Source organism: Anthonomus grandis, chromosome 16 (genome assembly GCF_022605725.1).
Source record: "Anthonomus grandis grandis chromosome 16, icAntGran1.3, whole genome shotgun sequence".
Taxonomy (NCBI): Eukaryota; Metazoa; Arthropoda; class Insecta; order Coleoptera; family Curculionidae; genus Anthonomus; species Anthonomus grandis.
In genome coordinates, this window is record NC_065561.1 from 1,774,429 (window position 1) to 1,791,007 (window position 16,579).

Consider the following 16,579-nt stretch of genomic DNA (forward strand, 5'->3'; position numbering starts at 1 on the left):
GCATCTGGTAGCGAGTAGCCTTAACAATTATAATTCTAGTAATGTGCTGCTTTCTACGGCTCTTATAGATATGTTAAATGGGTCAGGAACATTTCAGAAAATTAGAATATTGCTTGATTCTGGCTCGCAACTTCACTTTATCTCACAAAATTGTGTTAAACGTCTTGGACTTACTTCCTATAAGACGCCTTGCTCCGTTCAAGGTATTGGAGAAGCTCATGTACAAAACTGTGCAAGAAGTGTATTTACCAAGTTTCGACCTTGTAATAAATTCACTACCAATTTTGATTTGGAAGCTGCAGTTCTTCCAAAAATTTGCGGGCTATAACCTATTCATCCTATTTCTACCACAAACTGGCCTCATTTACGCAGCGCGTCCTTGGCTGACCCTTTCTATGATACTCCTAGCTCTATTGATCTATTAATAGGTGCTCCATTGTTTCCCTATATTTTACTGGAGGGTAGACTTACCGGTGACTATAATGAGCCAGTGGGAATTAACACTGTTTTTGGTTTTATATTGATGGGTAAAACGGTTTCCAACTCTTCACCTATCGCTACACAATCGCTTCTCTGTTATCAGGCATCAGTTAATGATACTTTGCAGAAGTTTTGGGAAGTTGAAGAAGTACCACATGTCAAAGTTTTATCTCCTGAGGACGAGAAATGCGAAAATATTTTTCCGTAAAACTACGTATCGCAATCGGGATGGCCGATTTGTGGTTTCCTTGCCCTTCCGAGGTGATGAGCCTATTATTTATGGAAGTAGAGAATTAGCTCTTCGCAATTTCTTATCATTAGAACGCAGGTTACAGCAAAATCCGAAGCTTTATGCAGATTATGCTGCTTTTATAAAGGAATATTTAGATCAGAACCATATGGAATTAGTATCTTCAGATGTAATCCCAAAAAAGTCATTCTATATTCCACATCACTGTGTTTTAAAGGATTCAAGTCCCACTACTAAGCTTCGTGTCGTATTCAATGTCTCTGCCAAATCATCAGATGGTATGTCACTTAATGATCATCTTCTGTCTGGCCCGAAATTGCAAGCTGACATTTTTGCGTTGCTTCTTGGTTTTAGAATTTATCGATTTGTTTTCCTAGCGGATATTCGTCAAATGTTTCGGCAAATTATCGTTAACCCTGCCCACACTGATTATCAGAGAATTGTTTGGCGCTTTTCTAAAGATCAACCTATAGCTGATTACCGCCTTCTCACGGTAACGTATGGACTAACATGCGCGCCTTATTTGGCTATCAAGTCATTGTTTTTTCTGGCTGAAGAAGAAAAGGATAATTTTCCTGAGGCCTCGCAAATTATTTTAAATTCATGCTATGTTGATGATCTAACTGGAGGTTCATCAACAATTGAAGATTCTAGAAAACTTCAAAAAGACTTAGTACTGATGCTGCAGAAAGGAGGGTTCGAACTTCGAAAGTGGTGTAGCAATGATCCTCGCTTGCTAGCTGATTTACCCCCTTCTTATTTGTATAAGGAGGACATTTCTCTGAATTTTGATTCAGAAAGTCCGCTAAAAGTTTTAGGTCTTTATTGGAACCATTCCTTTGACGTGTTTCAATTTTTCGTTAACTCTGTGGATAGGGGTTGTACTAAACGCCTAATGTTATCTAATTTGGCAAAAATTTTTGACCCACTGGGCTTTCTTTCACCTTTAACGTTTCTCGTCAAGTTTTTAATTCAGCGTTTGTGGAATTTAAAGTTGGATTGGGATGCAACGCCGCCAAATGATATTCTTAATCTTTGGAAACAATATGTTAGAGATATTTCAACCTTTTCTAGCCTCAAAATTCCTCGCCTACTATTTCCTTATTCTCCTGTTGAAACTTTGGAACTACATGGTTTCTGTGATAGCTCCGAAAAGGGTTACTGTGCCGTTATTTATTTTTGTAGTTTACTACCTAACGGTCAGGCAACCACTCGTTTTAGTTGTGCAAAATCAAAAGTTGCACCACTAAAGACACTTTCTATACCACGTCTAGAACTTTGTGCGGCCGTGCTATTGTCTCGTTTGCTATCACATGTTTACGATATTTATAAAACATCTTTCGTTATCAATAAAATATACGCCTGGAGTGATTCTACAATAGCACTTTCTTGGATTAAAGCTTCTCCGCATCGGTGGAGTACTTTTGTTAGCAACCGCGTTTCTTTTATCCAAGAAAGATTACCTTTATCTTGATGGCATCATGTTTCATCTAAGAATAATCCAGCCGACCTCGGTTCTAGAGGTTTGCTCCCTATGGAGTTCTGTAATAGTTCGCTTTGGTGGGCGGGTCCTAGTTTTTTAATTAGCTCAACTCGCAACTGGATCTCCTTCATAAACACTCCTTCAACTTCACATGATTTACTTGAAGAAAAGAAAACATGTCTCTCAATTTTTTCTTTTAAGGGTTTTCTGGATAATCTTATTTCAAGGTTCTCGTCGCTCGACAAACTGAAACGCATTATGGCCTATATTCTTCGCTATAAGCATAATATTTCATTGCCCCGCAAAAAATATAAGGGTAACCTTACTTTGGTAGAACTCCACAATGCATTAATGCTTTGGGTTAGACATGTTCAGTCGCAAACCTTTTCCTCGGATATAATGTTAATTCAAGGAAATAAAATACCTTCGAAAGCGTTTAGAAAATTGAATGTTTTCCTAGATAGTGCTGGGATACTACGTGTCGGTAGTAGATTAAAACATTCTTTAAGTTTTAACAATAACTATCCCGCTCTCCTACCCAGTAATCACGAGTTTACAAGGCTTGTAGTTATTTTTTTTCATTTAAAGTATTTTCATGCTGGTGTGCAGAGTGTTCAGTTTCTTATTACACAGCAATTTTGGATACTGTCATCTAAAGCCGTTATTCGTCGTATTCTTGGTAATTGTGTTAGATGCTTTAGATGTAGGCCTCAGTCAATTCAACCTCCTATGGGTGATTTGCCTGCATCCCGCGTATCACAGGTAAAACCTTTTCTTCATTCCTTCTTCTTCTTGATTATGCTGGTCCATTCAATGTCATGATGTCTCGTTACCGTGGCTGTCGTACCAGTAAGGCCTATTTATGTTTGTTTGTTTGCTTTGTGACTAAAGCTTTGCATTTAGAATTGGTATCCAGTCTCTCTACGGAAGCATTCTTAGCTGCTTTGAGACGATTTGTAGCTCGCCGAGGTCGCTGCCAATATTTGTACAGCGATTGTGGTAGCAACTTTATTGGTGCATCCAAGCAGTTAAATAATTTTATGTTAAAATCCGCCGCATCTGAAGGTATAACATGGCATTTTAACCCCCCCTCTGCGCCCCACTTTGGAGGATTGTGGGAGGCCGGAGTGAAATCTGTAAAAACTCATTTATACAGAGTCATTGGTATGCAGTGTTTGACCTATGAGGAGCTAAATACTGTATTGGTTCAGATTGAAGCCTTTCTTAACTCGCGACCTCTTACACCCTTTAGTAATGATCCCAATGATATGACTGCTCTAACCCCGGGTCATTTCCTGACCCTGGAACCTCTGGGTGTTCCTCCTGAATTGGATGTCACCTCACTTCCCGTTCGTCAATTGGATCGTTGGCAAATGCTTCAAAAAATGCACCAAGATTTTTGGCGTCGTTGGTCTGGTGAGTACTTGCATACGTTGCACCAACGTGCTAAGTGGCATAAATCCAGTGGTAATCTTTCACCAGGAACTTTAGTTTTAATTCGCAATGATTTGGCCCCTCCTCTGCATTGGTCAATGGGCCGCATAACTGAGGTACATCCAGGTTTAGATGGAATACTGAGAGTTGTTACTGTTCGCACTAGTAATGGGACTTTAAAGCGACCTGTGGTGAAGCTCTGTCCTTTGCCACTTTCGGAGGACTGAAAAATGCAATGCATTTTGGTGGGCGGTATGTTAAGTTTTCATTTAATTTTCATTTAGTTTATTTAGTTCATATTAATTCTTGTTCTTTTATCACTCGGTATTTTTCTTTAGTTAAATTTAATGCCTTTGGTTGACTCACCTTGTTAAGGAAGTATTTCATTTGTTTAAATAATTTATTTTTTTTGTTGAATTTCAACACCTCGTTTTGAGGCCTTAAACAGTGCGCGACACATTCGAGCTCTAATCGTCAAACAGTTAAGAGTCGCGACTCAACACCGAAAAATCGCTAGCGTGAAAGTGTAGATAATTCGCAAATCTCGGCCACCGATAATAGAAGGTAAGGTCTCACAACAGCGTTTTCCAAGTTTTTAGTTAATCTCAGTAAGTGTTTACAGTCCACTAAATTACCTTTTTTTTCATCGTGAGTTAACTAACTTTTTTATTTTATTTTTTTTTATTTGGACCCAGCGCAATTAATCAACAATTTATTAAACTGTACATGGCTCAAGCTCTCTCATAATTGGGCTGTGTTATGCAAAAACCGTTTAACCCACAAATTGCTAAAAAATAACATTTTCCTCGCAAAACGCAGCTTAGATGACGATTAACGAAAAGCAAAAATGGTTTAACCAACCAGACACCCCTGTGCCATCTATGTAACAATGTGTTCACCCACAAACCGAGTATCAGCCGGTAAAGAATTTTGCATAAATGGTTTAACCCACATATGTATAATAGACCATTTTTGAAAAACGATTAATACCGAATAAGTTAAAATTTAGTTTGCATAAATTTTATTTAGGGTAAAGATGTCTAGGGCTCAAAAGATCTTAGATATATTAAAGGCTGATCCACTTCCCAGCCGTATTGATAATGATCAGAGGTATTTAATCTCTGAAAATCAAGTTTCGACAGGTCTACCGTCAACTAGTATGGACCCATATGGTACCTTATCTGAAAGTGACACTGACATACCAATGTAAGGTTTAAGCTAGACTATTTATGTTTAAAAATATAGTACTTTATACATCAAGGGACTGAAGTGTAACTTTTTATCCCGCGGCGAAAAGTTTGTATCCCGACCGAAGGCTGAAGGGAGGGATACAATTCGTCGAGGGATAAAAAGACACTTTAGTCACAAGGTTTATATACTATTTTTCGCACTTCTGAATAACTTTTTCCAAAAAAATATTGAAAAAAATTAAGAAAATTAAGGAATCCTATCAAATCCTTATTAATCCTTAGGGACTAAAAGTAGCACTTTAGTTCCGATTATACGGGATGAAAAGTGTACTTTTTTTCGCAAGTGCGAAAAAGTATTTTAATTCCAGGCTACAGGACCCATCCTCCACCCTGCTTTATGAGGAAATTATTAACGTTTCTCATACCGAAGAAGTGATAACAAGAAGTGATAATATCTGTAACATGCCTTTATCTAGTGATGAAGATCCCTTTCAGCCATCAGAAAGTGAATACGTACCATCCGATAGCAGTTCAGATAAACAAGATGTATCACAAGTTGGAGGCATAAATCAAGGCAATAATTCCGTTAAAGGCAAAAAGACGCGCGGAAGAAAAAGAAAGAATGAATTTCAAACAAGAGAAGACAGAAAAAAATTTTGTAACACGAACGAAAGATACATAACTGCGAAAAACGTTACTGTTGAACCAAAAGTATTTGATGCTAATTTTAGATGTTCATGCGTAAAAAAAATGCACAGAAAAAGTGGACGTTAAAACAAGAAAGAAGCTGTTTGATCAATATTGGGACATGGGAACATTCGAAGGAAGGTGTGTTTTACTAAATACCTGTGTAAAAGAAATTGATAAAAAAAGGACCTATACAAAAAAAGAAACCTCAAGAAGATCAAAGACTAGGATTTACTTTATTGAAGATATACAAGTTTGACTAAAAAAAGACAATATAAAAGACAATACTTCAAACATTGCAAAGTAATCAAAATCGCATTCGCATTGCGCTAGACCAGCTTAAAAGCGATTCGACAATAAAAGATAAAAGAGGCACTAAAAGTGGAGGGAAAAATGCAATCGATCAACGACGCATTGAAGAAATTATTAGACATATAGCTTCCTTTCCAACTTATGTATCCCATTATTGCAGACAGCAAACCGAATCCAAGTTTTTGAGTCCCGAATTAAATCTTAGAAAAATGTATTCGTTGTAAGAAGAATCATGTAATAATCCTGTGAGCCTGTCAAAGTATAAACAAATATTTTACAAAAACTTTAATTTAAAATTTAAAACGCTGCATATACCCGCAAGATACTTGCAAAACATGTGACACATATAAAGCCCAGCTCAACTTTTCTGACGTAGGCAAAAATCAAATAGAAAAAGACCATGAGAAACTTTGAAATAGATGACAGTTTTCTTGAAGATTAATGTTTTTTAGGTTTTTTTTTTGTATTTTGAGTTCATTTTTGCTTATTTCACTTATATACGAATGTTGAATATTCAAAAATGACCTAAGCCACATCTGATGACCTTATCTGTCATATATGACAGTTGAATCCGTATTTTTTGCTACTCAATATATTTTTGATAGCCAATGTTATGTTTAGAAAATAAAATAAATAATTTTCTAAAACCTGTTGATTTATTATTTAAATTTAAACTTTAAACTCAATTATCTAAAAACTATGTTCTTGTGGGTTAGTCGGTTTTTACGTAACACCGTTCAATTAATCCAGTGGATACACAAAAAAGGTTTTTTAATAACTCAATAGCCAATAGCAAAAATATTGTTAATACCTAAAGCAAATTATCAGAAATTACACTTTTACTACGACTAATTGAATTGTATTATTCGATGGCTGAAAATGACATGAGCAATTCTAAATTAATAACGTCCGTTCGTAATTTTCTAAAGGTTGCATCTAGTGATGTAGTGATGGGTAATTTTAATTAAGCAAACTCTGTTATAGGATTGAGTTTGTTATATGCGTATTGTAAAGGCTTTTAATTCGTAACATGAATGGTTTTACGAAAATGATATTTTGAATAAAATTAGTCGATTTACCTATTGTGGTGTTTGTTAACACTAAATTTTAATTTCTTAATTACTGGATGGTTAAATTAAAGACTAGAACTTTGTGGATTTAAAATCTACTTATATTCTTGTATGTCTCTACTTCATCAGAGAAGGAATGGTACATGTTTCTTGCTACCGGATAACTGTCACTGTCTTATGATTAAGTATGGATGCACTTCCGCCTTGTTGCCAAACCTAACTCACAATTTCAGTACACAAACTAAAGGCTAAAGGTAAAATTAAATGATTCTCAATACTACACCTATAATAGTTGTTGTGATAAGGTTTGCTTTTAAAAATATAATTAAGTAGGCTACGTAATATTGAAAACCAATAATTTTTTATTTTTTATAATTCCAAATGGTTCATAATAAAGATAAAAATATAAAAAGTTTATTGGCTAACAGTAGAAACCAATTAGAGAATCGCAAAAAAATCTTTTTAATAAATTAAGATAAATAATTTAAAGATCATATGAACTTACCTAAGTGAAGTGTGATCTTAACTATATTGGGCCACGTCTCGTAAATAAGTATAAAGTGTAGTACCCCCATTCCTATGCCATCCGCCACAATTCAAAGATAAATCAATAAAATAGCCCATCCCTAGTCACCCGCGCGCTCCCCTACCTCGGTTATATCCTTATTCTTTTAAAGATTAGTACACCCAAAAAAGACGAATGGGGGAAAAACGCTCAAGGTCGGGAATATGGGTGGGACTTATTTACTTCGACGTGGCCCAATACAATTAAGATCACACTTCAAAGAAGTGTGTGAATAAAAGTGCTTTGTTATTAATTTGAAGTAGTATTCTTTCATCATGGTAAGAGGAAAAGCAGAAAGTGAACCATTGGCCGACATTAAAAGACTTAATGATCGGATCGAGGAAATAGCTGCCAAGTTCACCGCTGAGCTTAAGGGATTTAAAAAGGATCTGAAAGAAAATACAAAGCAAAAGCCTAGTACTCAGGAGTTGCCCAGTGAAAATGAAGCCCTGGTAACTCTTAATAAAAAGTTTCAGGACTTTGAGCAATTGTCAACTAAAAACTGTCAACTAAAAACTGACGTTAATAACCTCAAAGCTGTGATGGGAAAACGTACAAGTACACCTAACCTCAACCAGAATAGCTTACTTATTCACGGTATCGAGGAAAAGCCAAACATGGATTTACAGTCATATATAATTAAATTGTTTAGTAAGATAGGCATCAGTATGGATAAAAATAACCTAAATACTCACTACCGTATGGGGCTGCGAAAGCCGAATACTACACCTGATAAACCAAGGCCAGCAGTTGTTTCTTTCTGCCAGCGATGGCTCCGCGATTTAGTATTCTACAATAAAAAACATTTTAAAGGTACTAAAATTCTAATCACGGAACTTTTAACCTCGGAAAATGCCAAATTGATTAAAAACGCAAGGGCGCACTTTAAAAATTCGTGTTGGATAAAAAACGGTAAAGTGTTTGTGTCTTTGAAAACAAAAAGGTGGAAATTTCTTCGGAAGCGGATCTTCAGAGTATAGTTCCGGTGCAGTTATGAGTGAGGGTGCTACTTTCCGTATATTTTCAAGTAGGTACTATTATTATTATTTTTTTATATATGCAGTGCACATATTTTTTTCCCTTTTCAATGCAGATTTATAACGTAACCATATTATGCTAATTATAATTTAAGAAAAACATTACCTATTATATAAAACATTATTCGGTTATGCGCTGTTAGGTAATTCTCATCTGTTTTGATTTGCCTTTTCAATCTGCCATGAAAATTTAATCTAAAAAAAGGCACAGTGTAAAAGTGCTCTTGCGATTAATTTTCTATAATTTAATTTTTTTTTTAAAAATCAAAAAATCAAATCAATAATGGTTTATTTGTCAAAATGTACAGTTTTATAGGTCAATAGAAATTACAAAGAAAAAAAAAATTACATTGACAAATAGGACTATTTTCTCGATTATAAAACCGTTAACCCTAGTTAGCACAAGCAAAGAAGGGATGAAAAAGCCCTTTACAATTTACAGAAACAATTTTACAAAAATAAAAATAACGTTTTTATATAGGAATGCAAAGTAAGATATAGAATTAATTAACCTAAGATTTTAAGACAGGCAGTGGCAGTGTGACAACGGACGAGCGCAAGGAGAGAGGACAGACGCACAGTGTTGCGCCTAATGGACAAAAGTCCAAAAATAAAAGTCGGTCGATAATAAAATTAAGTACCGTACTATTTACAAAATAGCTGCAGACACTTATCACAAATATTTTTTTTTTATAAAATGCGTGTAAACAACGCAACGGAGCTCCGAAACTTTATCATTTAATTTGTTTATTTTGTCGCCATATAAAATACCCACACTTTAAAATAAGTATTTCTCCGGTTCTGTGCGTATAAGTAGAAAATATTATATTGTGTTATAGTGACCAAAGGTGCTTAGTTACATATAGGTATGTACTGATTTATACTTACTTATTTAATATATTAAATACTAAATAAATGAAAAAAAAGCAATATTTTAATATTAAGCTATCTTTGAGAAAACTTTTAAAAAAATGTCCGCATATGTCCTCGACAATTTTTTGTATATTAGTACCTCAACTAGTGTACTTTATTACACTATGTTGTTTTCCTGCCCCAAACTGCCCCTTTTTTAGTTCTTAATTTTTTTAGATATGGCTTACACTATACCAAAAAGAGTTTTATTTGAAGAATGGTTGGTAAGCAATCAAAATGATAAGGAAAAAAATATTTTTTTGAAAATCAAATCAATATTAAATCTTGATGAAGATATCTGCAGTGAAACAGAAAGCCATTTAATTGACCAAAGTCATTTGTTTTGTATAAAAATAAAGGATTTATGGCAGAAAAGTCATCGAACCCGCAGCCAGTTAGAAAAAAATCACAGCCAATGGCTAAGTGGATCTATCACTGTTGATATAACTGAAGTTAACCAAGGGCCTTCACTTAGTCATGTAGAAGAAAGAAACTTAGTCGGAAGGCCTCGAAAATCATTCGAAGACTCTTCTTTAAAAACAAAGAAACGGAGAGTAGAGCCTTTGCTAAAAAACTATACCGTTGAAGAATTGCGTTTCGCTACAGAACACTGTATGGATTCTTCTAATGAAAAATTTTCTTCTGAAAAAAAATGTTTGAGTACTAAGCAAGCACTGGCTCTTTTTTATGATATTGATCTGTCAGTTAGAAAATACAACACTTTACGTTCTGTTGTAAATGCGCTACATCCTGATTGCTTCCCGAGTTACCGTGGCTTACTGCAAACAAAAAAAAAATATTTACCTAATAATATTACCGTAACAGAAATATCTGCAGAAGTTGGTCTTCAAGAATTGTTACAAAAAACAACAGACAGTATCCTTAATATTTCAAATTTAAATATTTGTCAAGTGTTCAATCTAAAACTTATTTGTAAGTGGGGTTTCGATGGCAGCTCGGGACACAGTCTATATAAGCAAAAATTTGAATCGGCATCTAATACAGATGAATATATGTTTTTAACAGCATTGGTTCCAATAAAATTAGTTAATAGCTGCAATAATGTAATCTGGTCTAATCCAAAAACAAATTCTACGTTTTACTGCAGACCCATCAAGTTCGCTTTTATAAAAGAAAATCCTGAAGTTGTTCGTCAAGAAGAAAATGCCATGGTTATGTCTGTAAACGAGTTAAAGGTTTATACTACTTCAATTGAAAATAAAGATTTAAGTATTTCCTACGAGATGATTTTGACTATGTTTGATGGAAGTATAGCAAATATTTTGTCCGAAACAAACTCATGTTCAAAATGCATCATTTGTGGAGCCACTCCCAAAGAAATGAACTCTGATACGGTTTTAGATAAATCTCCAGTAACCCAAAACTATCGTTTTGGCATATCAACTCTCCATTGCTGGATCAGGTTCTTTGAGTGTTTGTTGCATATTGCATACCGGTTGCCAATTAAAACTTGGCAAGTGAAAGGCGCAGAAAATAAAGCAATTACAGAAAACACAAAAAGGACCATCCAGGAGAATTTTAAGAGCAAAATGGGTCTTATAGTTGATAAGCCAAAGCCAGGATATGGCTCCACAAATGATGGCAATACTGCCAGGCGTTTTTTTCAAAATCCTGTTTTAAGCTCTCAAATAACCGGAATCGATAAAGAACTAATTGAAAAATTTCATTTAATTTTAAGAATTTTGGCGTCTGGTTGTAACATCGCATCGATATAACCAATTTTCGCATTTTGCTAAATGACACTCGTAGGTTATACTTACATTTATATAGCTGGTACTATATGCCAAGTTCGGTGCACAAAGTTCTTGTGCATGGCTGTGACATAATTGATTTTTTTGAATTGCCTATTGGGCAACTTGCGGAAGATGCTTTAGAAGCAAGGCACAAAGAATTCAGAAAAATCAGATTATGTAACAGCCGAAAAACTTCACGGGTAAATGCCAACACCGATATAATTTCAACTCTTTTACTGACCTCTGACCCAGAATTATCTTCTTATAGACAATCTACTAAAAAAAATAAAAATATTTTGTATGATAATAAAATAAAAGAGTATATAATTATTGAGAATTCTCAGAACACACTGGTAGAATCTGTTTTTGGCTTAGAGCTATCTAGTTCCTCAAGTAGTGATGATGATCAGTCTGACTAGATTTTTGACTTATTTTTCTGAACTTTTTGTCATTTATGAAAAAAAGAGGTAATGTAATATTTAGTACACTGAAGACTTGTTTTTTTTTTCAATATTTTTAAGCAAATACTTTTGTTTAATTTGTAGTGTGTAATATTTAGCATATAATTATTGAAAGCTTGTTTTTTGAGCAAATACTTTTATTTTATTGTTTGTTATGAGACAAATATAAATTAATTCAGTTATTTTATTATTAATTGCTTTTCTAATTTGGGCGAGGAAAGTTGTGAGCAAACTCTTCTTGTTATATTTTTAACATTATTTTAGTAAAAAACTTCAAAAGAGTTAAAAAAAAATAAAATACAAAGTTTACTTTTTTATTTTAACAGCTTATTTTAATTTTGTCCAATTACCCCTATACCACGCAACACTGTGAGACGAGGCGAAAAAAGACCTCAAAAAAATAACCCCAAGATGCGTGCATCGGCCTAGGCTATTAAAAAATATACGTATGTATGTTACGGAAAAAGAAAGAATAAAACTAAAAACGGGATTTTAAAATATAATCTCCGAACATTCCACTGAAAATTAGCATATTATATACACATGTATATCTTCTGTTACATGTTACTATTTCTTGTATTATGTTATTATACGCATTATCACATTTTATATATCACCCTACTTGAATTAATTGCCAATTATTTGTTCCATAAGTAGTTTAGATTTTATTTGACCAGAGAAAGCTCCCAAGGGCATTTGCTTTATGTCATTGTTTAAGCCATTCCACATTTGAACAGCTACATACTTAAAAGAACGTTGAAATGCTGCGCTTCTATGCAATGGTACGATAAAAACGTTATTTCGTGTGGCATGCGCATGTTCAAATTCTTGAAACTGACTTCTTAAATTAAATGGTTGATTATTATTTACTATGCGATATACAAAATTATACATATGTAGCTTTCTTCTATTGTTCATATTTAATATTTTATTATTATTGAGATAAGGCGATATATGGTTTCTGTAGGGGATACTATAAGAGAATCTCATACAGGAATTTTGGACTTTTTGTATAATTTTTTTATTTTGTGAAGATAAAGAATTTCCATAGACTACGTCACCATAATCAAACAATGACAAAATAAGACTATCGCACAATAAGTACTTTTGTTTTGCCGATAAATTTCGCTTAAACTTAAAAAGTTTTTTTAAACGTAAATAAGCAGTTTTCGTTTTATTTTTTATGTGTAATTCAAAAGAGAGAGAGCTGTCAAATATAACGCCTAAATTTTTTGCCTCGGAAACAACAGGAATTGAAGTATTATCAATAGATATAGGATTTAAGGATAAGTTGTGTTCGAGCCTTTGCCTTATATTAAAGTTGGAGCACATAATAAGAATTTTAGATTTTGTGGCATTAAGCTTAAGATTATGATTTTCTGCGTATTTATGTAGACTAATTAAATCACTATTAAAATTTTGATAGAATAGATTTATATTATTTTGGGTGAATTGGAATATAAACTTGGGAATCATCGGCATATTGTTGCAAAGTGGCGTGTTTTATTACTTTGTACATATCCGCCACGTAAATAGAGAAAAGTAACGGCGATACTATAGAGCCTTGAGGTACTCCCTGGTTAAAAGGTGTAAATTCTGAGTAATGCTTTTCAGACTGCTGAACCACCATAACACAACTGTCTCTATTACGCAAATAATCCTTGAAAAAATTTACACCGCTCTCTGAAATACCAATATATTTTAATTTTGCCAATAACATATCATGGTTAATCGTGTCAAAAGCCCTACTAAAGTCCAATAAGGCCATACATGTTGGCTGACCATTCTCCTCATTTACCCTAATATCATTTAAAATACCCACCAAACTTGTAGACGTGCTAAAGTTTTTTCTGATACCGGATTGACAATCAGGGATAATTTTATGTTTATCAACAAAATTTGAAATTTGATTAAAAATATGTTTTTTCCAGAATTTTAGATGATGCTGGTAGAATACTAATTGGTCTGAGATCTTTATGCTCTTTTGGATTTGAATTTTTTGGAATGGGTTTAATAATTGCCCTTTTCCACACATTTGGAGACTTTTGTTAAAGAATACATTCGTTAATAATATGCAATAAAGGACTTAAGCAAAAAGGCAAACACAATTTTATATCTTTTATAGAAATACCATCGATTCCCGTTGCATTTGATTTAATAGTCGAGATTATTTTAATCATATTGTCTTGGTCCAAAAGCTGGAAATTAAGTTTTATATTATTTATGGTATTATTTTGATAAAATTCAATACATTCTTTACTTGTAGTATCAGGTAGGGTGGAAACAGTATTAAAAAAATTGCCAATATCTGTTGGATTTGATATGTTAGTAGGTAGCTCGTTTTGATATCTTTTTCCTTTAGTTAAGAATAGTTTATCTGCTATTCTCCAAAATTCTTGTCCTTTTTTGTTTGATAATTGATTAAAAAATGTTATTTTTTCTCGTATTATAGCATGTTTTGTGTAGTTTCTTAGCTGTTTATAATATTCAAAATGAGGCTGAGATTTACTTTTCAGATATTTTTTATGAGCACGATCACGTAATTTGATAAGAGTTTTTATATTTTCGGTTATCCATGGACAGTATATTTTCTCTTCAGTAATTTTATTTTTAGTCGGAGCATGTGTATTTAAAAGCTGTAAAATATGTTCATTAAAAAACTGCACTTTGTCATTAATATCTATAAGGCGGTACATCTGATCCCAATTTATAAGCAAACCATCGTTTATAAAATTTTCCATATTTATGTTGTTATAAACTCTGAAAGTTATGGATTTTTTTTTAACCTTTATGTTATCATATTGAAATATTAAATAAATCAGATTATGATCCGTGATTGTTTCTGCTATGGCAAGCGACTCTGAGTTTAATGACACCAAATCATTACTGCAAATTATATAATCAATAAGGGTACCATCACCAGTGTTCATGTTAATTCTTGTTGGTTCTGTAATACGCTGTGAAACATTGAAATATTCTAAAATAAATTTTAATCTATTTGAATATGTATTTTGTTTTAAAAAATCAATATTGAAGTCGCCTGTTATAATTACGTAATCGAAACTTAACGTTAACCTAAAAAGATCCTCCAAGTTATCTAAAAAAGCTGGTATGCTATTGGCAGGTGCACGATATATCGTAATAAGGGCGAAAGATCGTTTTTTAATTGAGAATGATATGCCCAATACTTCCAAATTATTAAAAGCCAAATTTAAGTTGTTAAATGTTACAGAATTTTTTATATATAGTGCAATTCCTCCACCACGGCCCTCTCTGTCTTGTCTTATTAACTTATATCCTGGCAAATTGAAACATTGGGTTTCACAGTTTTTATTTAGCCAGGTTTCCGTAAGGGCAAGAAAATCAAAAGGATACTGTGACATATACCAAGAAAATTCGTCAAATCCTGTATTCATTGACCTGATATTTAAGTGACCCACCGATAGGTTTCCCATAAAATTACCTACCAAATCCTGCATGATATTTTGATTATCCGATACACGCACACTACTGAGATCATTAGCCATAATCTATACAATTAATTTTAGTTTTAGCCCCCCGTACCCCTCCCCAAGCTCCCCCGACCACAACTGCAGCACCAATCCTGCCATAACCAATTAATATAAAACCCTGCATCTTCAAAACAATAACACAGCAAAGCACCGGTACGCATATATACAACCACTCCAGATATATAAATTCATACCCCTTGAAATGGCAATACCTTTTAACAACAGTTTAAAAGAAAGAAAATTATCCTAGTAGACCAACCCAAATATTAAAAACGAAATTATAACAACACCAAACAACCCCACAGAATATTTTAAATATGTATTTAACATATTGAAAAACAGCAGAAAAAATCTAACTTTTCCTACCCTTACCTAATCCTAATTACAAAAATTATGTTCTTGTTTATTCATTCATTTCTTTTTTTCTTCAGAAATATAGTGTGCAAATGACAATAAAAGAAAACACATCGAAAAGTACTTTTGGTGTTAAACACAATCGCTTTATTCACTATTTTTTAATCCGGATAATTCTATTTCGTTGCTAATTCTGTGCACAGAACCACCACACTTCACATATATGTTCCCATTAAGGGTCCATGCATTTGTTTTCCGATTGTATTTGAATTGATTTACTGCTATATTTAACAAGGCTAAACGGAGCCTTGTAAGATCTTCCTTAATTTGGATACCACTTTTATGTAAATATTTACGCGATTTGAAAATGGACACACGCGCAGCGTCATTTGTGAACTGAACTAAGATCGCCGGTGGTCTATCGTTAAGGTTTTTAGATGGTACGCGATAGCATTTTTTGATGTCGGAATTCTGAATATTACATTTTAATTTTTTAGTAAAGAGGTCTTGAACTGTAGCACGTACATCTTCGCTTTCTTGAGCCTTAACACCAAAAATACGTATGTTGAGACTGCGCAGAGACTGTTCTTGGGAATCCATGTTGTCTTTTACTTGTTGATATTCCCCTTATACATTTTTAAGTTTTGCTTCCAGGGATGTTATTCTGTCATTCTGCTCCTTAAATCTTTCCTCGAATTTGTTCTCAACGATCCTAGCCACCTTGTCAGCTATCTCTTGGAGAAATTTGTCATTGAAGGTGGCCATAATCGTCGATTTAATCTCCCGAAGATCGGCCGATGACAGACCCATATTTGTAGTTTTGACAAGCTTAAATTCAGCACCAAATTAGCAACTTTTACTGAAAACTTCACAACCACTGGATAAAGTAAACCTTAAAGTTTACTTTGCGATGCAGAGGAATAATTTTAAAAACTTGGGGACAATATATTTTAGAATTATTTGAGGAGCGGTCCTGAACGCAACCGATTAACTATACAGCGCCATCTTTTCCCTAATATCATTTATTTTTGGTCTGATATGTTTTTTCTTTTTTGTTAAATTTTAGAATTAATTAATA